The sequence below is a fragment of the Panthera uncia genome (genome assembly GCF_023721935.1).
Source record: "Panthera uncia isolate 11264 chromosome B2 unlocalized genomic scaffold, Puncia_PCG_1.0 HiC_scaffold_25, whole genome shotgun sequence".
Lineage (NCBI taxonomy): Eukaryota > Metazoa > Chordata > Mammalia > Carnivora > Felidae > Panthera > Panthera uncia.
The window spans coordinates 14263684-14289288 of record NW_026057581.1 but is presented as its reverse complement, the minus strand read 5'-3'; the positions used below and the strand labels follow the sequence as shown (position 1 = coordinate 14289288).

Sequence of the window (25605 nt, the reverse complement as noted above, 5' to 3'; positions counted from 1 at the left end):
CCTCAATTACCAGTATGGTGTGGTGGAGTCTGTGGCCCCATTCAGTTCCTCCAGGAGAGAAGCCTTCTATAGAGGTCTGCCTTGGAGCCAGGGTGGCTAGGGGTGGGTGCCAGAGGAAGGGAGTTGGCGGTCAGACCAGTCCATTCCCAGGCAATCAATCCTCCTGACGACAGCCCCAAGCCTCAAGACCATCCTCGGGTTCCTATTATCTTTAAGGCAGTGGTTTTCAACTGGGAGCCATTTTGTTCCTCAGGTAGGGTTGCCAACTTAGCAAATAAATGGACAGGGTGCCCAGTTAAATGCGAATTTCAGATAAACAATGGATAATTTGTTAGTGTAAGTATGTTCCAAAACTTGCATCATTTATCTGAACTTCACATTTAACCGGGCATCTGATATTTTTTTATCTGGCAAGTTGAAGGTACCCAGGGGATATTTGGCAACACCTAGAGACTTTTCTGGTTGTTACAATTCCAGGAGTGGGTAGGGGCCAAGGATGCCGTTAGGCATCCTGCCATGCCCAAGGACAGTCCCCCACCACAAAGAATTATCTGGTCTGAAATGTCAATAGCACCGAGGTCGAGAAAAATTGCTCTAAAGCAAAGCCTTTTCCTTTCAGCTTCTCCAGAGATGGAGGCTCCAGACTCTTGCCTGACATTATGTGCCCAGGGTGGGGCCCATTCATCTGTTTTTGAAATCTTAGCATGATCTATTTTTCGTGGCCGCATTAGAGACTCAAACGTTCTGTCTTCTTCTTCGTTTTCTTTTATAGGTAATAAGCAACCCAAGGAAGCGCTGGCCAAGAAGAAGACAGTGTCTATATTATGTTCAGGACCACGAGGGCCAGCCTGCAGGTACCCCTGGAGTCTTTTCCTGGGAAAGACCACGTTCAGCCGCAGCCCCACAAAGCAGCCCTGAGGAGCTGGGGGGGGGGGAGGGGAGTGATGGGGGGGCACTTGGCTGGCTCTTTCAGGCAGGGGGGGGGGGGGGGGGGGGGGGGGGTGGGCTTCCACCTTCCTGGCTGTGAGGGGAGGGATGCAACCCACACACAGCTGCACTTCTCATGAAGAGACGCTTTCTTTGCAGCCCCAGGGATGGGAGGGGAGCAGGGGGCAGAAGGGGAAAGTGTGACACGACTGTTAATCAAACAATTTTTCAGAGAACAGGGGAGGAAGGAAGCGAAGGGGTGGGGAAGGCGCTGAGTGTTTTCTGGTTATGAGATGTGTATAAATTCGCGGGAGGTTATTTGAGGATATTTAGCCAAGCCCTATTCACAGTTGTCCTTGAAATGAATACCAGAGCATTAGAATTCAGGGGTAATCGCTCCTTTTTCTGCAACCATCGGGCCCCATTTCCTTCCCCCCCTTCCCCCCGCCCCCGGCAGACCCCTGTGTCTCACACATGTTGGTGTATGTGCAAACAGAATGACCCACATAGACCATTAACCCGTCCAGTCGATACACCTTGAGGTCCCTAAGGAAAAAAGAAATGACTGGTAGGTTTTTCTCCCTTTATTGTATTAATTCTTAAAATAATGAATAAAAAACTTTTTTTTTTTTTTTTTACCCAGTAACTGCTGACTCCAGGATAGAGATTAAAGGGTTTTTTGGGGTTTGTTTGTTTGAGGTTTTTTTTTTTTTTTTTTTTTTTTGAAATTTTAAAAATAAAAATCCATTCAGGCATTCATTAAGTCAAGCAAGATGAATCAGGCTTTGGGTTCTATAAAAGCTCGGCTTTTTCTGGGAGATCTGTCGCTGCAGTTTGCTGCTTGCTGGAGAAAAGAATGCATAGATCATAAGAGGGGCTGGACGGACAGCTTCATCAACACTGGAAAAGTCCCTTTTAGGCTCAGCTACAGCCTTGCACCGGCTAGATAATAAACCTGAGTGGGTGAGGGGTGAGGGGCTGGAGGTGGGGGATTGGCCGCCCCTCCCTTCTCCGTGACCATGTGTCATTTGTGGGTCCAGTAAAGTCACTGGGTATAGTGCTGATTAATGGTTGTCATTTCCATCTCAACTTTAGTGACTTAATCCGTTTCTCTCGTTTTTGGAAAGTATTGTAAGCTAAACCGAAATATATTAAAAAAGAAAAAGACCTTGAGTTTATCATGCATTGTAAGGGCCGTAGAGATATCCAAGGGAAAAGAAAAAAAAAAAAAAAACTCAGAAAGTACCAAAAAAACAGAAAAATAAAAAACAGAGAAAATAATCATTGAACCCTGTTTGAACCCATAGTTGAATATCCAGAGATGGCCCCTGTCCTTGTTCTATTTCTTTCCAGGGTTTTCTCTAAGCTTCGTTTATGGATTGAAGTGTTGTGGTGACTTTTTATTTATTTATTTATTTATTTTTAATGTTTATTTTTGAGAAAGAGAGAGAGTGAGAGCAGGGGAGGTGCAGAGAGAGGGAAACAGAGGATATGAAGCAGAGGATATGACAGCAGAGAGCCCCACGCAGAGCTCGAACTCACAAACCGTGAGATCAGGACCGGAGCCGAAGTCAGCCGCTTAACCGACTAAGCCACCCAGGCGCCCCCGGGGTGACTTTTTAAATGCCAGATTGTACCTGGCTTTAAAAAATAGCAATTGCCATTTGACAAACACATTGCACAGTACGTACATAATTCCAATTAATGATCCAACAGCCTGATGTGGGGAAGATACTGTCGTGACTTCCCATTTTAAATACGAGCAATGGAGTTTCTTACTTGGCACAGAGTTAGTAAGTGGGAGAACGAGGCATATTCTACTTTTTTCACTTAATATTGAACACGACCTTTTCCATGTTGTAACTCTAACATCATTGTAATGGTCCGATATTTTGAGTTGCTCTCTCACAATTTTTTACCTAGCATTGGACACGGGGTTACTTCCAGTGTCTTATGGTTGTGGACCATGTTAGACTTTCTTTACCTATGATTACAAATAGCGGAATGAGCGTCTCTGAGCACAATTATTTTCGGATTTAGGGATTTGTAAGGATAGATTTCCAAAAGTGAAAATGGAATGTTTTCTTTGTCTTTTATTGTCTTTTTTTTTTTTATTATTGAAGTATAATTAACATAAAATGTTATATTAGTTTCAGATGTACAATATAGTGATTCAACAATTCTATATACTTACTCAGTGCTCGGTGAAAATTGTGCTCTTAATCCTCCCCACCTGTTTCACCCATACCCCACCCACCTCCCCTCTGGTAACCATTAGTTTCTTCTCCATAGTTCAGTGTCTGTTTTTTAGTTTCTTTCTATCTCTCTCTCTCTTTTTTTCCATTTGTTCATTTGTTTTGTTAATTAAATTCCACATATGAGTGAAAGCGTATGGTGTTCATCTTTCTCTGCCTGACTTATTTCACTTAGCATTATACTCTCTAGTTCCATCTGTGTTATTGCCAATGGCAAGATTTCATTCTCTCTATAGCTGAGTAATGTTCCATTATATACATAATGGAATATATATATATATATATAGGAACATTACTAATATGGAACATTACTCAGCTATAGAAAGAATGATATATATACATATATACATATACGTGATATATATGTACACATATATACATATATATGATAGATATATATATCTTACATATATATGCATATGTATATATGTAATATATATTATGTATATATGTATATATATGTACATATATTATATGTATATATTATGTATATATATGTATATATTATATATGTATATATGTATATATATGTATATAGTATATATATATATATGTATATATATGTTCCATTACTAATATGGAACATTACTCAGCTATAGAAAGAATGATATATATACATATATACATATACATGATATATATGTGTACACATATATACATATATATGATATATATATCTTACATATATATATGTATATATATATATGTAATATATATATTATGTATATACGTATATATACATGTATGTATATATACGTATATACATAATATATATATATGTGTGTATGTGTGTGTGTGTATATATATATATGTATATATCTCACATCTTCTTTATCCATTCATCTATTGATGGACACTTGGGTTTCTTCCAAGTCTTGGCTATCGTAAATAATGCCACAATAACCATAGGGGAGCATATATATTTTTGAGTTAGTGTTTTCCTTTTCTTTGGGTAAAGACCTAGTAGTGAAATTACGGGGTCATAGGATATTTCTATTTTTAATTTTTTGAGGAACCTCCATAATGTTTTCCACAGAGCACACCAATTTGCATTCCCACCAAGAATGCACAAGGGTTCCTTTTTCTCCACGTCTTTGCCAACTCTTGTTATTTCTTGTCTTTTTGATATGGCCATTCTGATAGGTGTGAAGTGATATGTCATTGTGGTTTTCATTTGCATTTCCCTGATGATTAGGGATGGTGAGCATCCTTTCATATATCTGTTGGCCATCTGTATGTCTTCTTTGGAAAAATGTGTATTCAGGTGCTCTCCCCAATTTTTAATTGGGTTATTTGGGGTTTTTTGGTGTTGGGTTGTATAAATTCTTTATATCTCTTGGATATTAACCCCTTATTGGATATATCATTTACAAACATCTTCTCCCATTCAGTAGGTTGCTTTTTTATTTTGTTGATTATTTCCTTCACTGTTCAAAAGCTTTTTATTTTGGTACAGTCTAACAAGTTTAATTTTGCCCTTGTTTCCCTTGTCTGAGGAGACGTATCTAGAAAAATGTTTCTGTGGCTGATGTCAAAGAAATTACTGTTTATGTTTTTGTTTGAAGAGTTTTATGGTTTCAGAACTCACAAGTCTTTAATAATTCATTTTGAGCTTATCTTTGTGTTCAGTGTTAAAAAATGGTCCAGTTTCATTCTTTGGAGTGTATCTGTCCAGTTTTCCCAACAGTATTTGTTCAAGAGACAGTCCTTTTTCCATTTTATAGTCTTTTCTCCTTTGTCAAAGATTAATGGACTATATAATCATGGGTTTATTTCTGAACCCTCTGTTTTGTTCTATTGGTCTATGTGTCTCTTTTTTTGTGCCAGTACCACACTGTTTTAATTACCATAGTTTTGAAATATATCTTGAAATCTGGGATTGTGATATCTTTAGCTTTGTGCTTTTTCAAGATTGCTTTGGCTATTTGAGGTCTTTTTTGGTTCCATACAAATGTTAGGATTATTTGTTCTATTTCTGTGAAAAATGCTGTTGCTATTTTGATAGGGATTGCCTTAAATCTGTAGATTGCTTTGGGTAGTATGGACACTTTAACAATACCGTTTCTTCCAGTTCATGAGCATGGAATACCTTTCATTTATGTGTGTCATCTTCAATTTCCTTCATCAGTGTTTTATGGTTTTGGGAGTACAGATCTTTCACCTCCTTGGTTAAGTTTATTCTTAGGTATTTGTGTGTGTGTGCGTGCAATTGTAAATGGGATTGTTTCCTTAATTTCACTTTCTACTGCTTTGTTATTAGTATATATAAATGCAACAAGTTTCTGTATATTAATTTTGTGTCCTGTAACTTTACCAAATTCATTTATCAGTTCTAATAGTTTTTTGGTGGAGTATTTCAGGGTTTTTTATATATAGTATCATGTCATCAGCCAATAGTGAAAGTTTGACTTCTTCCTTACTGATTTAGAAGCCTTTTATTTCTTTTACTTGTCTGATTGCTATGGCTAGGACTTCCAGTACTATGTTGAATAAAAAAGGTAAGAGCGGACATCCTTAAACCCTAATAAAGATTAGAGCAGAAAAAATTGAAATAGAGACTGAAAAAAATCTTCAATAGATCAATGAAACCAGGAGCTTGAAAAAAAGGTTTGAAAAGTTGATAAACCAACCTTTAGGTAGACTCATCAAAAAAAAAAAAAAAAGAGAGAGAGAGAGAGAGAGAGAGAGCAAGAGAGAGGGGGGATTCAATAAATAAAATCAAAACCAGATAAAGACGCCACAAGAAAAGAAAACTACAGGACAACATCTCTGACTAACATAAATGCAGAAATCCTCAAAATATATTAGTAAGCCTCATTCAACAATACATTAAAAAATTGTTTGCCACGATCAAGTGGGATTTATTCCAGGGATGCAAGGATGGTTCAATATTCACAAATCAGTCAACCTGATACATCATGTTAATAAGAGAAGGGATAAAAAAAAACAAAGAACATATGATCATCTCAACTCAATAGAGGCAGAAAAAGCATTTGACAAAATACAACATCCATTCATAATAAAAACTTGCAACAGAGTAGATTTACAGGGAACATACCTCAACATAATAAAGGCCATATATGAAAAACCCACAGCTAATAATCATATTCAATGCTGAAAAACTGAGAGCTTTTCCTCTAAGAAAATGGAATGTTTTTTGGGGTGCCTGGGTGGCTCAGTCAGTTAAGCATCTGTCAGTTAAGCATCTGACTTCAGCTCAGCTCAGCTCATGATCTCATGGTTTATGAGTTTGAGCCCTGTGTCAGGCTCTATGCCGACAGCTCAGAGCCTGGAGGCTGCTTCGGATTCTGTGTCTCCCTCTCTCTCTGCCCCTCCCCGACTCTCTCTGTCTCTCTCTGTCTCAAAATAAATACATTAACATTAAAAAAAAAAAAAAAGACTAGAAAAGAAAATGGAATGTTTTTAAGGAGTTTTATATGTAGAGAATCATTGATGTCCGAACAGTCCTCTTTTCCTGTATGTTCATCAGCAATAAAAGTTACTATTGAAAAAATAACCTGTTGATTTTTTTAGAAAGAAATTTATAGTAAGTGGTTTGAATATAATTTTGCGTTGCTCAGCTACTCCCTTCTCCTTCCTCCAGGTGTAACCTGTGTTTAACACTCCTGAGAGATTTCTCAGTAATATTTATAAAAAGTAAGTTTCAAAATAACACACAAACAACATACCCTTTCTCAACCCCCAGCTTTACTGGAACAATTGATTGCTGTAAGCTACCGGTCTGAAACCACCCAGAACTGATTTGTGCAAGCCAGCCCCAGGGCTCCCTCGATCCCCTTGGCAAGCTGTCCTGGTATTTAACAGCCCTCACTTTGTGATGTTGAAAATTCTCCATTACGGCTAATTTGAGCCTCTTCTGCTATGCAGAGCCATTTGCCTTTGTTCCATTCCGGGCAGAGACCTAACAGCTAGGCATTGTTCCCCAGGAGATTATTTCTTGGGGGGGTAACACTCCCCCAGTGCATGGTGGGCTCTCAATGAATATTTCTGGATTAAAGGTGATATTGAAAAATCTCTAATTAGATCTATTCTCGGGCTTTCTTTCTCAAAGTTGAATAAGCTAACGACTTTGTTTTTTGGTTTTTGGTTTGGGTTTTGGTTTGTTGTTGTTTGTCTGTTTGTTGTTTTTTGTTTTTGTTTTGTTTACGCTTTGGAACATCTCTGTGCCTCAGAGATAACTTGCTGGTCATCCTGAAGCCCAGTCTCCAAGTTGGGATGCGAAGTCTGTGTCCTCCGGTCACTCCTGCCCCACCACTCTCCCACGGTGTGAGCACCCAGCCTGTCCCCCCCAGCCCCCCTACCCAGAGGTGGCCTTTACCAGGGGTGTTCTCCCTGGAATAGATACAGATGAGAGGAAGCCATAACGGCAGTGAGAGCTGGCTGGGATAGAACCAGCTCTCAGGTCCAGGGGCACCTTAGTAATAACTAAGGGGCTCACAAGCTGACGTTGGATTGAAGATTAACCGGTTTCAACCAAAACAAGTTGTCATAGGTAGTGGAAATATTTATCATCGACACGAGAGGCTATATTAAAGTCAACAGATAGTTTTATATGTATTATACATAACTCTAAAAATGATTAAGAGAATTTTTTTTTTCTTGAGAACGGCCTACATTCCCCAGTCTTTAAAATACCCTCAGGAAAAAACCAGACTAATAAAAACAATCGCGCTATAAGCCCTATTTCTGTGCCACCTTATATCTGGGTAATCGGACGGCAGAGGACATCCTTATTACTCTGGAGTGAAGGAGTTACAGCCAGGAAAAGGGGGAGGCCTCGATGGACACTTGTTCTTACTTTGTACGTGGTTTGAATTTTACATCATCAGAAGTTTCTCTTTCCAGTGTTTCACAACCTTAGTTGTTACTAAAATTGAATTGACAAAGAATGATGTTAGGACTCCGATGCTGTGCAGAAGCCTCATTTTAGTGAAAGCCATTATGTAAAAAAAGGAACTATTCTCTTTTGTTTTACTTATTTGGCTTAAAGAGAAATACATTGCCCATCCCCTTCCTCACCTCCCATTTAATTTTTGTCGCTGGGGAAGGAGTTAATGGCCTGATTTAATGCTCTACCATCACCTTCATTGGATGCTAAATAGAGTCCCCCCAGAAGAGAGAATCTCCTTCTTACACTGCTTTCTGGGGCTTCTGTTTTGTCATCTTTGTGTACATCTTTAAATCTGGAACACCCTGGGGTGCCTGGGTGGCTCAGACCGTTAAGCCTCCGACTTTCCGCTCAGATCATGATGACTTTCCGCTCAGATCATGATCTCACAGTTCGTGAGTTCCAGCCCCACGGAGGGCTCTGTGCTGACAGCTCAGAGTCTGGAGCCCGCTTCAGATTCTGTGTCTCCCTCTCTCTGCCCCTCCCCAGCTCATGCTCTGTCTCTCTCTCTCAAAAATAAATAAAGATTAAAAAAAAATTAAAAAAGGAAAAATGCCCTTTCAGCACTTTAGCTGATGGGTTTTGTTCCTCCACACTTAACAGGCTCTGTTCCTACCTGCTCTGTGTCAGATAACCGAATGCTTGTCTTCTCTAGGATATTGCTTTATGCTGCCCCGGAGATAAACAACGAAGACCTTAGACAGTTGATGCCATGAGGATAGAATGCAAGAGTGAGCAAAGAAGTTGCTTTAGTCAGGAGCTTGTCTACTTGGATCGCAGAATGATCCATTTTCTTAGATTCTGTCATTAAATCACTATTACTTAATTATAGGGTTCTCTGGAAGGCAAAGGAAACTGACTTTGAATTTCCTTCCAGAGCTTTTTTTCAGCCTTTCTGATGAGCCTAAGAAGAGACATTAGAAGACAAGCACTAGGGGCGCCTGGGTGGCTCAGTCGGTTAAGCGTCCGACTTCGGCTCAGGTCATGATCTCACAGTTCGTGAGTTTGAGCGTCCGACTTCGGCTCAGGTCATGATCTCACAGTTCGTGAGTTTGAGCCCCGCGTCGGGCTCTGTGCTGACGGCTCGGAGCCTGGAGCCTGTTTCAGATTCTGTATCTCCCTTTCTCTCTGCCCCTCCCCTGCTCATGATCTGTCTCTCTCTGTCTCAAAAATAAATAAACATTAAAAAAAAAATTAAAAAAAAAAAAAGAAGAAGACAAGCACTATTCTCATGCTAATGCCCAGAGGTCGCCACTATTGTGCCCAGGGTTCCTTCTAGTGTTTTCGACATTTCCTCGCTTGAGTGTCCTACAAAAAAGGCGTAGTATTTTTGCCACCTTATAGGTAAATGGGGCAAAGGCTCCCAGTATAGGACAAAGGTGTAGGAATAGGGAATCTCAGGATGAAAATATCCAAGATGAGGTAAACAAGATTAGGTATTCAGGACGGAAATACCGCCCAACTTAGTACAATAGCAAGAAAGCTGCTTGCACTGGAAGGAAGGGCCAAATTAGGTGAATAGGTAAACAGGGCTATAGACCGCTGCAGGGCGAAGTTGCCCAGAGCAGATCTAATTGGCAAAAGAAAGGAGCCTTGTTGACCCAGAGGTAGCAAGCTCGTCTTTCTAGTCCCCTAGACTAGGTAAACAGAGGTGGTGCCTCACGTTGGCTGAAAACAACCTTCCACCTGGACGCCAGGATTTTGTTTTATATTAACCCAAACCCCTAACACCGCGTATCTTCAAAACCTCACAATTTCATTCTCTTTGTGCGCGCCCATCACCACGTTTGTAAGCCTTCTGATCCTAATAAAAACGGAGCAAGGACCCTTACTCGGGGCTCTTGTCTCCTCCCAGACATTAGCCTCTCTCACATTTTTAATCCTGTGTCCCACTTTCTTGTCCTGGACAAGAGAGAACTCCAGACCTAGAGTCTACGACACCACCTGTATTTTAAACCGACTCTACTCTTAAGAAAAGAATAAAGGAACATTAGCTACCAATTGCTTTTAAGCGATGGCTACTACATTAAGCTAAAATTCTTTCTCTTTAATATCCATTTTAGTGACCTTGGTTCTAAATCACCTCTTCCCTTAATCCCTCAGAAGGTCATTTTTAGAACATGAGTGTGAATATATAAAACACAGGGAGAAATATCTCAAGTGACAGTTTTAGTGTCTGTGGTTAAAGCGATGACCTGGATTGATTTAGAAGTCCCATTGTGGCAAGGTTATTTATTGGCCCTTCCCTGGGCGGCACTCGCCTAAGCCAAGTTTTGAAACAAACCAGCTCAGCACTTAATCAATCCTTCTCTTTCCTTTGACTTTTAAAGTGGCCTTGATCAAGAGCAGCCTTCTTCCAATGCATGCTACCCCGGTGGAATTTTCTTTTTCTACTGAATTATACAATCCCAGGTTTGACAGTGACTCACCCCTGACCTTGGACCAGCCACTTACCCTCTATATCCAGGTGGCTGCACTTAAAAAAGAAGATGTTAACATTGACCTGAAGATTCAGGGACAAATAAGTTATTAATGATTTGAAAGCACTTAAGACCTATAAAGCTCCACAATAATCCCTCCTGCAATAACGTACAGGTAACATAAGGGAAGTGCGATAGCCAATCACCATAGTGGAAATGAACCATGTAGGCGCCATTCTGGTGTTCTGTGAAATTAAGCAAAGGAGGCTATCCCTTTCCACCAGAAGGTTTTTGCCAAAGTAGGTGAACACTTGCGAACCCGCCTTCTAGTTATTTTCTTGTGGCCGTAGTGTAACAATTTGATGTGATTCAAAGCTGTCTTCATATGTCAAAAAGCTTGGAGTGTCCTCATTGCCTTTGGCTTCCTTTGACCTAGAAAATAGAAAGCAAAGCTTGTGTTGCTAAACATGTTAGCGGAAAATGCTAACAGGTTTGGAATTCGTAAGGGTCTGTCTAGAGACCCTGTTGGAGTATGTGGAAGAAGAGACAGGCAAGCGGTAGGTGAACCTTGTCAAACATCTTAGTGTTTTGAAAAATGTGTAGGTGCTTTACTGTCATGTGAAGCATTGCTAGACCGAAAGGAGCCAATTTAAGACAGTACTTAAAAATTAAAAAAAAATTTTTTTTACATTTATTTATTTTTGAGAGACAGAGAGAGACAAGCATGAGCAGGGGAGGGGCAGGGAGAGGTAGACACAGAATCAGAAGCAGGCTCCAGGCTCTGAGCTGTCAGCACAGAGCCCGATGCTGGGCTCAAACCCACCAACCGTGAGATCGTGACCTGAGCTGCAGTCCAGCGCTTAACCGACTCCCGAGTCTCCCAGGCACCCCAACAATACTTTAAAGAGACGGTGCTTGCTGTTGGGTGGACATTGTCCTTCTCCTTGGCTGCTCAGCACAGGTACCCCCTTCCAGTATTGGGGAATTCTCTCACTTTAGGGATATTGGTGGGAGGCAGGGTCTGCTTTCCACGCTAGAAGGTAAAAATGCAAGTTACCTGCTTTCCCGGGGCACAGCCACAGGACAAAGTCCTGCCAGACAGAGACACCTGTTGGGGACTTTGAAAACAGAACTAGTAACACAAAGAAAGGACCAGAAGAGCTCTACGTGACGGTGACCGTGGCAACGGATGCGGGAGCCCACCTCCTTGGCAGCAGAGGGAGTTGTGAGTTGGCCATGTCCAGATCCAGAATTAGCAGTCTGTGGTTCAAGTTCAGATGTGGTCCCATCTTCAGACATCTTTTTTCTGCTGAAGTTCTACACTGGGACTTTGAGCACTGCTCCTGGCTGGAGGTCCCAGCCCTGGTCCCAGGGCTACTGTGAGATACCCAGGACTCTTTCGTTGTTAGTAACTGGTTAAAATGAAAAATATTCATATTTTGCATCTGTGTTTGTTGTTGTACAAACATGCACAAACCTCTCCTCTCCCCACCCTCCACTCCTCTTGGTACAACTAATTTACCATAACATTCACACATTGTGGTTGAGCAATGCAATGGGCTTTAGTAAATTTATAGTGCTATACAATTGCCACCACAATCTAGTCACATTTTTGTTTTGTTTTAGTATGTAGTTCTAGGAATTCTGACCCAGGTATGGATTTGTTTAGCCACCCCACGGTCAGGATACAGATGAAGCAACCACTAATCTGTTCTCCACCTCTAGAATTCACTTTTCCAGAATGTCATATAAATGGAATTCTACAGTAGGTAGTCTCTTGCGTCTTTGCATGATGCTTTTGGGAGTCACTCAAGTTGTTGCATGTGATAATAGTCTATCCCTTTTTGCTGAGTGGCATTATGTTGACAGCTGGACCACGGTTTGTGTATCCCATTCACCTTTTGAGGGGCATCTGCGTCATTTCTGGGGTTTTTTTGGTGTTGGGGGAGAAATATCTTTTTCTATTTTAAATATCTTTTTTTACGTTTTAAAAAATTGTTTTACTTTGGAATAATCATGACTTATTAATAAAATTGGGGATACTATACAAATAATGTTTTTTCTCTAAACGATTTGTGAGCAGTTGATAATCTAATGTCCCATTATCCTCCCATTATACTTATGTATTTTCTGCACCCAAGAACATTCTCCTACATAACCACAGTACAACAGTCAAAGTCAGGAAATCCGCCTTGATACAGCACTACCACCTAATCCCCGGAGCCATTCAAGTGTGTTCAGTTGACCCAAGAGTGAATTGTTTAGCAAAAGTCTCCAGGTCACGATCACATGGAGTCTTTAGCTCCCATGGTTCTTGAGTCTCTGTCTGGAAGACTTCCTCAATCTTTCAGAGGCTTTTATGACCTTGACACTTTCATAATTAACAGTGCAGTTCTTCTGTAGATTATCCTCCAATCTGGTCTAACTGGTGTTTCCTTGAGATTAGATTAATACTATCATTGTTGGAAGTGATTGCATCCTATAATTTCTATTTGTCTCGTTACTGATGATATCCACTTTGATCCCTTAATTAGGTGGAAAATACCAGGTTTGACAAATATTTTGTAGGGTGGTATTTGGAAACTATCTTGGTACCCTGTTCTGTATCACACGTGCGCACACATGCACACACACGCGCACACACACACACACAGAATGCATATAAAATAAATGTGTACGTTTAAATATACATACCGTGTATCTATGTTCCCATGGTTTCCGGTGTTATTTAATAAGTTGTAATTATTAGCTCTGTGTCCTTCTGATGTCCCCATCGTTCTTGGGGCATGTTCTTGCTTTCTGGAACTACAGAATGTTCCAGGATCACCTTCCTCTTTCCTGTGCCAAATGCGTCAACTGATACTGGGTATTGCTGCTCCCAGGCTTTCAGCGAACAGAACTAGGGGAAATATGTACGTAGACGCACAAATACATACACACATTAAAAAAAAATTTTTTTTTAACGTTTATTTATTTTTGAGAGACAGAGAGAGATTGAGCATGAGTGGGGGAGGGGCAGAGAGAGGAGAAACAGAATCCAAAGCAGGCCCCGGGCTCTGAGCTGTCAGCACAAAGCCCGTCGCAGGGCTCAAACTCATAGACTGTGAGATCATGACCTGAGCCGAAGTCGGTCACTTAACCAACTGAGCCATCCAGGCGCCCCCTACATGCACACATTTATATTACATCTTTCATCTATCATCATCATTTATTGGAGTTTTTATATATTTTAGATATTAGTTCCTTATCGCCTACATGATTTGCAAATTTTTGTTCTCATTCCATAGGTTATCTTTCTATTTTGCTTATGGTTTCCTTTGCTGCACTGAAGCTTCTTTGTTTGAAGTAGTCTCCCTTGTTTATTTGTGCTTTTGTTGCCTTAGCTTTTGGTGTCAAATCCAAAAAATCAACACCAAAACCAGTGTCAGGAACTCTACCACCTAAGTTTTCTTCTGGAGTTTTGTGATTTCAAGTCTTACATTGAAGTCATTAATCCAGTGTGAGTTGATTGGTGTGTGTGGTGTAAGATTGGGGTCCAGTTTCATTCTTTTGCATGTGGCTATCCAGTTTTCCCAGCACCATTTATTGAAAAGACTGTTCTTTCCCCCTTGTATATTTGTGACTCTTGTCACATATAATTGACCACATATGTGTGAGTTTATTGGTGGGCTCTCTACTCCATTCCGTTGATCTAGTATCTGTTTTTAGGCCAGTACCATACTGTTTTGATTATGATAGCTTTGTCATATAGATTGAAATCAGGAAGTGTGATGTCTCCAGCTTTGTTCTTTTTTCTCCAGATTGCTTTGGCTATTTTGGGGTCTTTTGTGGTTCCGTGTGAATTTTAGGATTGTTCTATTTCTGTAAAAATGTTGGTATTTTGATAGGGCTTGCATTGTTTTTGTAAATTGCTTTGGCTTTGAGTAGGTGGACATTTTCAACATTATCAGTTCTTCCAATTCATGGGTATAGAATATCTTTCCCTTTACTTGTGTCTTCCTCAGTTTCTGTCATCAGTGTACAGATCTTTCACCTCTTTGGTTAAATTTATTCCTAGGTATTTTATTCTTTTTGAGGCGATAGTAAATAGTACTGTTTTCTCATCCCTCTTTTGGTTAATTATTAATGTATAGAAATGCAACTGAGCTTTGTATATTGATTTTGTATCCTACAACTTTACTAAATTCTTGTATCAATTTTTTTAATGGAGTCTTTAAGGTTTTCTGTATATAATATCATTTTATCTGTAAATGGAGACAGGTTTGCTGCTTTCATTCTGATCCTGATGCCTTTTATTTTTCTTGCCTAATTGCTCTGGCTACGACTCCTAGCACCATGTTAAAGAAAAGTGGCATTAGTGGGCATCCTTGTCTTGTTCCTGATCTTAGAGGAAAAGCTTTCACTTTTCACTGGTGAGTATGATATTAGCTGTGGGCTTGTCATATATGGCCTTTATTATGTTGAGACATGTTCCCTCTGTACCCACTTTATTGAGAGTTTTATCATGAATAGACATTGAATTTTGTCAAATGCTTTTCTGCATTTATTGAGATGATCATAGGATTGCATCCTTCATTTTGTTAATGTGGTGTGTCACATTGACTGACTTGTGGGTGTTGAACCATCCCTGAATCCTTGGAATAAATCTTGCTTGATCGTGGTATATGATCCTTTTAATGTGTCATTGAATTCAGTGTGCTAATACTTTTTTTTGAGATTTTTGCAATTATATTCATTAGGGATATTGGCCAGTAATTTTCTTTTCCTATAGTGTCCTTGTCTGATTTTGGTCTCAGTGTAATGCTGGCCTCATAAAATGAGTTTGGGGGTATACCCTCCTCTTCTATTTTTTTGAAGCATTTGAGAAGGATTGGTATTAATTCTTTAAATGGTTGGTAGAATGCACCAGTGAGTGTATCCATCCAGCCCTAAACTTTTGTTTGTTGGGAGGGTTTTTTTTTTTTAATGTTTATTTATTTATTTATTGAGCAAAAGAGAGAGCAAGCAGAGAAAGGTAGAGAGAGAGGGAGAGAGAAATCCCAAGCAAGCTATGTGCGGTCAGCATAGAGCCTGACATGGGGTTCTAACTCACGATCTGTGAGATCATGACTTGAGCTGAAAATGAGAGTCAGACATTTAACCAACTGAGCCGTCCAGATGCCTCATTTGTTGGGAGGTTTCTAATTCCTAATTCAATCTCTTTACCAGCAATTGGTCTGTTCAGGTTTTGTATTTCTTTTTGTTTTGTTTTAAGATTTTATCTATTTTTAAAGTAATCTCCACACCCAATGTGGGGCTCAAACCTACAACCCAGATACCAAGTCACACACTCCACCAACCGAGCAAGCCAGGCACCCCAGCTTTGATATTTCTTGATGGTTCAGTCTTGATACATTGTATGTTTTTAGGAATTTATCTGTTTCTTCTAGGTTGTCCAATTTGTTGATATATAACTGTTCATAGTAGATGCATGATCCTTTGTATTTCTGTGGTACCATTTGTAGCATCTCCTTTTTTATTTCTGATCTTATTTGCATCCCCTCTCTTCTTGGTAAGTCTGGCCAAAGGTTTGTCTATTTTGTTTATCTTTAAAAAAAAAAAAAAAAACAGCTCTTAGTTTCATTGATCCTTTCTATTGTTTTTTTTAATCTCTATTTCATTTATTTTTACTCTGATCTATGGTATTTCCTTCCTTCTACTAACTTTGGGCTTAGTTTGTTCTTCTAATTCCTTCAGGTATAAAGTTAGGTTGTTTATTTGAGATCTTTCTTATTTCTATATATAGGCATTTATTGCTATGAACTTCCTGCCTTAGAACTGCATTTACTGCATCCCATAAATTTTGGTATGTTGTGTTTCCATTTTTCTTTGTCTTGAGATTTTTTTTTATTTCTCTTTTTATTTTCCCTTTGGGCCATTGGTTGTTTAATAGCATGTTGCTTGATCACCACATATTTGTGAATTTTCCAGTTTTCTTCTTATAATGGATTTCTAGTTTCACACTGCTGTGGTCAGAAAAGAAAAAAAGCTTATTATGATTTCAGTCTTCTTAAATTTCTTAAGACTTGTTTTGTGGCCTACTGTAAGATCTATCAGGAGAATGTTCCATGTACACTTGAGAAGAATGTGTATTTTGCTGATTTTGAATGTAATGTTTGGTATATGCCTGTTAAGTCCGTCTGGTCCGATTTGTCATTTAAGTCTGATGCTTCCTTATTGATTTTCTGTCTGGATGAAGAAAGCAGGGTAGTAAAGTTCCCTGTTATTATTGTTTTGCTGTCTATTTCTCCCTTTAGGTCGGTTAGTATTTGATTTATATATTTGGGTGCTCTTATATTGGGTGCGTCAATATTTACAAATGGTATATCCTCTTGTTAGATTAACACCTTTATCATTATATAATGCCCTTCTTCATCTCCTGTTACAGTCTTTGGTTTAAATTCTGTTTCATCCAACATAGACATAGCTGCTCCAGCTTTCTTTTGGCTTCCATTTGCATGGAATATCTTTTCCACCCCTTCACTTTCAGTCTATGTGTGTCCTTAAAGCTGAAGTGGGTCTCTTACAGGCAGCATATAGTTGAGTCTTGTTTTTTTATTTTTTTAAATTTTTATCCATTCAGCCACTCTATGTCTTTTGATTGGGGAATTTAGTCCACTTACACTTAAAGTAATTGTTGAGGGGCACCGGGATGGGTCAGTGGGTTAAGCATCTGACCCTTGATCTCAGCTTGGGTCTTGATCTTGGGGTAATGAGTTCAAACCTCACTTTGGGCTCCATGCTGGATTTGGAGCCTACTTTAAAAAAAAAAAAAAGGAAAGTAATTGTTGATAGGTATGGTCTTATTACTATTTTGCTAAGTGTTTTCTGGCTGTTTTGTGCTTTTGTTCCCTTCTTTGTGTCATGCTCCCCTCCTTTGTGAATTGATGCTTTTCTGTAGTGGTATGCTTAGATTCCCTTCTCTTTATCTTTTGCGTATCTGCTGTAGATTTTTGCTTTGTGGTTGCCAGAGGCTTACATAAAGCAACTTATATTTATAACAGTCTATTTTAAGTGAATAACAACTTGTCCAAATGGATGCTAGAGCTCTACATTTTTACTCTCTTCCTTCCCATGTTTTGTGTTTTTGATGTCACAACTTACATCTCTTTATCTTATTAATCGCTAACACATTATTGTAGTTATATTTATCTAATATCTTTTCTAATAAAATATTTTTTTTTCTAATTCAACTAGCCAGAATTGGTTTCTGTGGCTCGCAGTGAAGAACCAGACCACTATTTTTCTATACCTGGAATGTCCCTAGACCTCACCAACTGAGGGTACAAATCAGGTCACTTTACTATTTAGACATATTTTGTTAGTCACACTTATAAGCCCACGCTTATATAACTATAATATCCCAGTATTCTTGTTGTTGTTTCCCAAGTATTTGTCTTCTTTTTTATAATTTTTAAAAAAATGTTTGTTTATTTATTTATTTTGGGAGAGAGAGCCAGTGAGCAAAGGAGGTGCAGAGAGAGGGAGAGAGAGAGAATCCCAAGCAGGCTCTGCACTGTCAGTGCAGATCCCAGTGAGGGGCTTGAACCCACTGACTATGAGATCATGACCTGAGCCAAAACCAAGAGGTAGACGCTCAACCAACTGAGCCACTCAGGCACCCCTTGCCTTCCTTTTTATATTTGTAGACATCTCCAAGCTCCTTCCTGCCACTGCCCATTTCAGCAAGATGATCAGCCCCACCCGCCACTTACTAGCCTACTTGTTCATCGTTGGCACATCATTTCTCCCATGTAATGGGTAATGACTTGTAAACACTGCTGTCCTTGGCTTATGTCCTTCCAAGCCCCCCAGGAGAGACCTGTTGCCCCCAGGCATTACAGAGTTTTATGAGCTGAATGCTTTCATTTTACACAAGCTTTTTCCTCTTTAGAGTTCCTAGGTTGTCAAGAAGACTGGGCTGAGGCAGACTCATGTAATGGCCACTGGGTTCTACCTGAAACTTCTGCCCTCCTCCAAACCTTAGTCTTGTTGCTAAGGCTGGTTCAGGGTGCCTGACTTTGTCTTCCCTTAGAATGAATTCACTCTCAGAGGCTCTGTGTTTATTGCTCTTTCTTCTTTTGAGCTCCCAGTCCCTGTCCAGTTCACCAGATATGACTTTCTTGGTGGTACATTCCTCCTTCTACCATGCACATCCATTATGGAGCAAATGAGCAAGTTCAAAGACCCCTGCACCTGCACCAAGCCTGGACGCATGGAAAGTGGCAAGAGTGACGATTACTTTCTTCTTATCTTATGCCTAATTCTCCTTCCCTGTTCCCCAAAACATCAGAGGAACTCCTCTTTAACCCTGCCTAAATACCTTGTCCCCTGCCGTAGAGATACCCAGCTGAGCTCAGAGGGTCAGAGGCTGCCTCTCCTACCCAAACCCTAGTGGCACTATGTTATTTCTCTTGATTTGGGCCCTTCCCATTTTCTCTCTGTCATTGATAGGTATATTACTTGCCTACCTTTGTGTAACAAATTAACCCAAAACATAGTGGCTTGAAACAAAGCATTCACGGGGCGCCTGGGTGGCTCAGTTGGTTGAGCTTCCGACTTTGGCTCAGGTCACGATCTCACTGTCTGTGAGTTCAAGCCCCGCGTCGGGCTCTGTGCTGACAGCTCAGAGCCTGGAGCCTGCTTCGGATTCTGTGTTTCCCTCTCTCTCTAACCCTCCCCTGCTCATGCTCTGTCTCTCTCTGTCTCAAAAATAAAATAAAAAACATTAAAAAAAATTTTTTAAAAAGAAAGAAAAAAGAAACAAAGCATTCATTATCCCACAGTCTCTGTAGATCAAGAATACAGGAACAGCTTTGGGAATGCAAGCTGGTGCAGCCACTCTGGAAAACAGTATGGAGATTCCTCAAAAAACTAAAAGTAGAACTACCTTACGACCCAGCAATTGCACTATTAGGCATTTCTCCACGGGATACAGGTGTGCTGTTTCGAAAGGACACATGCACCCCCATGTTTATAGCAGCACTATCAACAATAGCCAAAGTTTGGAAAGAGCCCAAATGTCCATCGATGGATGAATGGATAAAGAAGATGTGGTATATATATATATACACACACACAATGGAGTATACTCGGCAATCAAAAAGAATGAAATCTTGCCATTTGCAACTACGTGGATGGAACTAGAGGGTATTATGCTAAGTGAAATTAGTCAGAGAAAGACAAATATCATATGACTTCACTCATATGAGGACTTTAAGAGACAAAACAGATGAACATAAGGGAAGGGAAGCAAAAATAAAAACGGGGGGAGGGGACAGAAGAGACTCATAAATATGGAGAACAAACTGAGGGTTGCTGGACGGGGTGTGGGAGGGGGGATGGGCTAAACGGGGAAGGGGCACTAAGGAATCTGCTCCTGAAATCATGGTTACACTAGATGCTAACTAATTTGGATGTCAATTTTATTTTTTATTTTTATTTTTTTAAAGAATTAATTCTTTTTTTTTTTTAAACATTTTATTTATTTTTGAGACAGAGAGAGAGAGAGCATGAACAGGGGAGGGTCAGAGAGAGAGGGAGACACAGAATCCGAAACAGGCTCCAGGCTCCGAGGTGTCAGCACAGAGCCCGACGCGGGGCTCGAACTCACGGACTGCGAGATCATGACCTGAGCCGGAGTCGGACGCTCAACCGACTAAGCCACCCAGGCGCCCCCCAATTTTAAAAAATACAAAAAAAAAAAAAAAAAAAAAAAAAAAAAAAAAAAAAGAATACAGGAACAGCTTAACATGAAGATCCACAAGCCCTGGTCAAGCCTTCCCATGACAGCAACCCCAGCTGACATTTGAGCCGGGAGATCAAAGCCACAACCACACAACTAAACTGCTCCCAAATCCCTAACCTCTAGAAACTGTGGGATAATAAACGCTTCCGGTGAAATTGACCCTTTTCAAGTGAACAGTTTTAGGAATTTTGACAAACATATGTGGTCGTATAATCCCCACTACAATGAAGATCTGGAATATTTCTCTGTCGCCAAAATGCAAAATGTTCTCATGCCTCTGTATAATCAATCTCTTACTCCACCCCAGTCCCCTGGCAACTGATCTGGTTTTTTTTTTTTTTAATTTTTTTTTAACATTTATTTATTTTTGAGATAGAGAGAGACAGAGCATGAACGGGGGAGGGGCAGAGAGAGAGGGAGACACAGAATCGGAAGCAGGCTCCAGGCTCCAAGCCATCAGCCCAGAGCCCCACGCGGGGCTCGAACTCACGGACCGCGAGATCGTGACCTGGCTGAAGTCGGACGCTCAACCGACTGAGCCACCCAGGCGCCCCTGATCTGATTTTTATGCCGGAGAGTTTTGCCTTTTCCAGAGTATGATCTGAATAGAACCACAGAGTAAGTAGTAGCCTTTTGAGTTTGGCTTTTTTCATTTAACATCATGCTTTTGAGAGTCACCCCCATTGTTACCTATGTTATTCATTTGTTCTTCTTTATTGCTGCCTAGATCTCCTTGCAAGGCTGCACCACGGATTTGTTTATCCATTCACAGTTGATGGTTATGTGGATTGTTTCTGGGTTTTGGCAATTAAGAATACAGCTGCTGTAGGGGAGCCTACAGTGGGTCGAACACTCAGTCGGTTGAGTGTTCAACTTCAGTTTAGGTCATGACCTCATGGTTCCTGAGTTCGAACCCTGCATGGAACCCTGCATCGGGCTCTGTGCTGACAGCTTGAAGCCTGGAGCCTGAAGCCTGCTTCAGATTCTGTGTCTCTCTCTCTCTCTCTGCCCCTCCCCCACTCATGCTCTGTCTCTCAAAAATAAATCAACATTTAAAAACAATTTTTAAGAATACAGCTGCTGTGGGGCACCTGGGGGGCACAGTCGGTTAAGCGTCCGAGTTCAGCTCAGGTCATGATCTCACAGCTTGTGAGTTCGAGCCCCGCGCCGGGCTCTGTGCTGACAGCTCAGATCCTGGAGCCTCCTTTGGATTCTGTGTCTCCCTCTCTCTCTCTCTCTGCCCTTCCCTTGCTTGTGCTCTGTCTCTGTCTCTGTCTCTCTCAAAAATAAACATTAACAAAAAAAAAAAAATGCAGCTGCTTTAAACATTAGTCTAGAGATGTTTCTGTGGATGTATTTTCCATTTCTCTTGAAATACCCAGGAGTGAGATTGCTGGCTCAAAATGGATCACAGATCTGATTGTAAAACCCAAACCTATTAGTCTTCTACAGCAACATTTGTAATGCTGAAAATGTTTTCTTATCCTGTGGTGTTCAGTACAATAGCCAGTAGCCACAAGTGGCTCTTGCGCACTTGAAATGTGGCTAATGTGACTAAGAAACTGAACTGGTCATTTTATTTAATTAGATTTTAATTAATTTAAATTTAAATTTGACATTTGACTAGCGGCTACCATGGAAGCCAATGCCCTTCCAGAAGAAAGCATAGAAAAGCACCTTTGTGATTTGGGCTGAGGCAAAGATTACTTAGGGGACACAAATCAAGCCATAAGCCATCGGAATTTGTTGATAAATTGGACTTCGTCAAAATTGAAAAAGGTCTGCTCCTTGAAAGATGCGTGTAAGATAATGGAAGGATGAGCAGCAGAGAAAATACTTATAAACAAGTATCTGGCTAAAGAATGTCACAACTTAATTATTAATGAAATATTTTGCCTCTTGTAAAAAATAATTTAATTAAATTTAAAATTTTGAATTAAACTTAATTTTAATTTAATGTCACGACCTAATTTTTTACAAGAGGCAAAATATTTGAATGGACACTTCACCAAAAGTGGACAGAAAATGACTACGTGGAGAGATGCTCAGGATGGTTATTCGTTAGAGAAATGGAAATCACAATTTGATGCCACCTTACGCTTAATAGGATGCCTTTGAAACTGCTGACAATACTAAGCACAGGAGACAATGTGGAGTAAATGAACTCCTCACATACTGCTGGAATGTGCAGACATTAAAAAAATAATCCAGAGCTCTTTCTATTGGAGTTTGATCAATTACATTTCCAAGGAAACTTCATCAATGTCAGCCACTGATTCCTTAACGTCCAGGGTCAAGTGCCTTGGTTTGCTCTGCATTCAGCTTTCCTCCTCCTGTAGATTAGCATTCTGTATCCCTTGCATGCGCTGAACTACAGGATGGGTGTTTCGTTTGCTCTTTTTGGTGAGAAATATAATTTTTGGTTTGGAGTTCCGGCAAAAGAACAGATCAGCCTTCCACTGGGCAGGAACAAGGATGCTGTGACTTTCTTATATAACACCGCGTTACCCCTGCTCTAGGGGCAGCAGCTGTTTATAATAACTTTGTCTCCACTGGTAGGTAAACAATGTCAGGGCCTCTCAGACTCTGAAGTTTCTGGAAATCAACCCAGGGATCTTCTTACAATGCAGATTCTGACTGAGAGGTCTGGGATAGGGTTCGAGTTTCTGCATTTCTAACGAGCTCCCAGGTGTTGTTGAGGCCGCTGTTCCCAGAACCACACCTGTTTTCCATAAAGCAAAATTCAGAATCTGATTAATGTTTGGTTCATACCTTCCCAAGAGGGTTGAGGTGCTGTATCTCTTTCAAGGAGGTTGATGACACAGCACAAATAAAGGGGTCAAGCGCTGGTAATGATGGCGTGGGTATGCTTTCAAAATACAATCTAGAAGGCGATTCCACCTTCTAGTAGTAAAATTAATAGCAACTGCTAGTTGTAAGTTAGTAGCAGTAAATTAATAGCAACTGGGCAACTGCTTATTGGGTGTAGCTACACCAGGCCCTGTGTTAAATCCTCTGTTGACATTATTTCACTTGCTCCTAACAACAATCTAGTAAGAAGGGGCATTGTTAGTCCCATCTAAAAGGTAAAAAATCTGAGACTCAAGACGCTAGAACAGAAGCTATGGACCCTGGATTCTTAAGCCTTGTAGAATTGCCTACAACAAACTCACATACACACACCCGTGATGATCACAAACCGGGCGGTACGTGTGATCAAATAGGTTCTTAAAATAAATATCTGCAAACTACATAACAAAAAATGGACAGGCATATGTCAGATTACATGGAAACCACAAGACCTTTTCCCTTTGTTTCTTGAGGATGTTTTTGCTTCCCACCAATCTAGTTAATCTAGAAGTATGGTAGTTAGAGGTGGTTTGCCTCGACTTGCCTTGACATCTCACAGTAAACTTGTCAAACACCCCGATGGCAGGTTATTACAAAATGCTTCATGCTCTGAGAGAGAATGTTGACTTTTATACTAAGTACCCCGCACAGCTATTTATTGGAGGTCAAAAAAATTAAATAAAGAAAAGCAGATTCTAAATTTTAGTGCTTAATGTGTTGAGAAAGGCCGAGGGCCAAAGATACAACACGGTATATGTTTGATGGCAGAATTTTATTATTTGATCCGTGCATAGTTATCTCTGCTGGTGCTGTTAGTTCTGATCCATTGCTCTGATTGAAGGCCTAGCCATGGTTGGCACACGACTGATAAATGAATAAGTGGATGGATGGATGGATGGATGTGCCAATGGGGGGATGGAGGAGACTAAATCGGGGAGGTCAAACTTGCCCGGTCAATTTAAAGTGGTAGAATATTGGACACTTCCTTTTTATTCCCACGTTCCTTAGCTTTTAACCTCCTATTGTCTTGGTACTTCTTTTGTTGGATTCTTCGTGTAAAGAGGACTTTCTGCAGTGAGAGGGCTTTTTGAACGGTTAACTCCAAAAACAGAATTTCAAGATAAAATAGGAATAATTTAACAAGAAATGTGGGAAAACTATATATGAAGAAAAATGTAAGAGCTCTTGGGAGATTTAAAAGATGCCTTGAATAAATGAAAAGGCATATACGTTTTTTTTTAGTTGAAGTGTAGTTGACATACGATATTATATTAGTTTCAGGTGATAACATAGCGATTCAACAATTGTATACATTTTGAAATGCTCACCACAGTAAGTCTGCTTACCATCTGTCACCATGGAAAGTTATTACAATATTATTGACTATATTCTCTCTACTTTACCTTTCATCCCCATGACTTATTTTATAACTAACTGGATGTTTGTAATCTTCATCCCCTTCACCCATTTCTCTGACTTCTTCTACCACCTCCCCCCCCTTGGCAACTATGTTTCTCCTCTGTATTTATGAGTCTGTTTCTGGTTTTGGGTTTTTTTCCCTTTAAAAATTTTAATGGCCGGGAAATGGTATAGAATAACTGCCAAGTCACATGAATTAACTTTTTAAAGTTTATAATCCCAGAAAGGACACTCTATTGGTCGATGCAAACAGCATGGGAGTGTCATCAGTGGTCGTCTGGACCTGTGACTGAGTGCAGGCCATGGACCCCTCTCTACCTGGTCCAGAAAACATGGCGGCTGCCATATTTGGGAGGCTTCAGTTCTCCTTCCACCTCGGGGTTGGCCTCTGCTCTTGGTCTTGAGATTCTCTGGGAAAGGTTGATCTGTTTTCACTCGGGTGACTTTGACCGCTCTTTCAGGTCATGTCACACCCAGCCCAGTTTGTCCGGCACATGCTTGTCAAACTTGGTCTGCTGTTTGCAACACCAGCAGAGTTAAATGCAAGCTGGAATAATCAATGCAAGTTTAACCTTCTTATTTTTATTTGTTTTTTATTTCTTTTAATGTTCATTTACTTTTGGGGTGGGAGGGGCAGAGAGAGAGGGAGCCACAGAATCTGAAGCAGGCTCTAGTCTCCGGGCTGTCAGCATAGAGTCTGATGCGGGGCTTGAACCCATCAACTGTGAGATCATGACCTGAGCTGAAGTTAGACATTCAGCTGACTGAACCACCCAGGCACCTCTAGTTTAAGCTTCTGTAAAAGGCTCTACACAGTGAAGCTTGATCTGTTTGAAGAAGTCCAGAGCACATTTGTTGATGATCTCACATTCCTCTAAACACTGCCTGGAGTCTTTCTCTTTCCAATGGCACAGCATGAACTCATTGTTAGGCTTATCACGCTGAACTCCATAGTGATGAGCCTCAGCTTTGAGCACCGACTTTCACCTCCTACCCTTTCGGATGCCCCAGACTGCGGAGCTCCACTCTCCCTGGCAT

The 25605-nt window shown here is 40.4% G+C and overlaps 1 pseudogene; it reads right to left on the bottom strand.

The window, feature by feature from the left end:
• Positions 1–24881: 24881 nt before the first annotated feature.
• On the bottom strand, positions 24882–25605 carry LOC125939473 (NADH dehydrogenase [ubiquinone] 1 alpha subcomplex subunit 8-like; annotated as a pseudogene).